General features: G+C 40.2%; 1 pseudogene; it reads right to left on the bottom strand.

Annotated features, from left to right (window-relative positions):
- Window positions 1-307: 307 nt before the first annotated feature.
- LOC140931687 (uncharacterized) lies at window positions 308-1568 on the bottom strand (annotated as a pseudogene).
- Between the last annotated feature and the right edge of the window lie 206 nt (window positions 1569-1774).

A 1774-nucleotide genomic window follows, 5' to 3' on the forward strand; every position in this document is an offset into this window, starting at 1 on the left:
ATTGTTAACGAGATACTGTCTGCAAAAAATCTCCCCTACCTTGTGGAACATGACAATGTCACAATGCTTAGAAAAGAGCATGCATATTATGCTCAAATAGAAGGGCAACTAGCTTTGTGCGGGAGAACGTACTGTGATTTTTTCGTTTTCACCCGTGTTGGTTCTCTATGCAGTGAATTTATTTTGATCAGAGTTATTGGCGTAAGTTAGTTAGCAACTTAGAATGTTTTTTTCAAGAATTATGTTGCATCAGAACTTTTGTCACACTAGTGATTTGTAGTTGTATTAATTTAATGGATGTTGTTCATTACTCACATTTGTTGCATGAGCAGCCCGTATCTACAGCCATGCACCTGGGAACCCCTCTAGTGCAAAGCTTTGGGTACAAGTTCCACAGTGCTGCACAGATAGTGACAATATCATCAAATTTATTCAAGAGTAAGATGGGCATTTCATACTTCAATATTTTTAATGTTTTAAGTCGGCGAATTGCCTGCTCAACAAAAATTCTTAAATTCGCAACCTCTTCTTTTTTTAACATCTTCCTTTCTCATTTGTTCACTGCCCCTTTTTTCTGGTGGGATGTGTAATTGGCAATGGCTTACTAAAAGATCCTCTGCAATGGTGAACCCTTTGTCTGCCATGACTTCATCCCCCTATTCAAGAATGTCATAGAAACCCGAGTTTCGAGTAATAGCAACATTTGATGCTCTACCACTCCGCCTCTGAAATGAAATTAAATGAGCCACATGGCATTATGGAGACCAGCACTTTCAGTGTATGATGATGTTTGTAATCTGACCATGTTGCAGCTTTCACCTTGGGGTCCTTTGGAGTTTCAATAAACATTTCTGTACAATCTATGATGTGCCTAATACTCCTGTACTTTGCATTGTTGAACTTTTTAGGCAAGTGCTGCTAAGCAATATCTTTCGACAGATTGTAGATTAGGCACTTCAGCTCCTTTGCCAAGAATCGAAACCATGAGTTTATTACCTTGCTTACAGTTGTCTCAGATATTTGAAAGCGAACAGCTAGATCTGCATTCAAGGACCCTAGTCTAAGTTTCATAAGTGTCAATATAAGTTCACCTTTGACAGACAATTAACCTTTGAGATAACCGGCCAAAAGACACAGTCTTCAGCTTTCAAGTTACACTGCTCTGCCCCCAAGTGGCCTTGGTGAATAATCTGACGTACCTGAGTACGCAGGTTGCTTGGAATCAAAAGACAGTGTCCCTTTAGGATGAGGCCATTTTCAACACTCAAATCTTCTTTGAAATTCGAAAACTCTTTCAGGTTGGAGGGATATTCAATTTGATATTCAAACCACCCTTCTTGAATGACATCCTTCAAATGGCTGAGTTTGATATCTTGATTTGTGTAGTTTTGTATTTCATCCAGCTTAGCTGGGCCAGCAGGCAAGGTGTGGGTAATTGCATCAACTTCGAGTAGGGGTATTCTTTGGCCCTCATCAGGGGATTCCACGCAGCAGACTCTGCATGGGGCATCTTCAATAGCGTTTGTTTTGCATTGACTGTATCTCATTTCCACGTTGTATTTGAGCATCTTCCAGAAGAGCCTCTGGAGATGCAGTGATGTACTGGGTATACTCTTCTTCCATATGCTTTCAATTGGTTTGTGGTCCGTTTCGACAACCACTTGCTTGCCAAAGACATAGTGCCTGAACCACTCTAAGGACCGACAGGCAGCTAGAAGCTCTATTTCAATGTTACTGTATCGGGATTTTATTTATTTTATTTTATTAGCTTTGC

The sequence above is a fragment of the Porites lutea genome, chromosome 3, assembly GCF_958299795.1.
Source record: "Porites lutea chromosome 3, jaPorLute2.1, whole genome shotgun sequence".
Classification (NCBI taxonomy): domain Eukaryota; kingdom Metazoa; phylum Cnidaria; class Anthozoa; order Scleractinia; family Poritidae; genus Porites; species Porites lutea.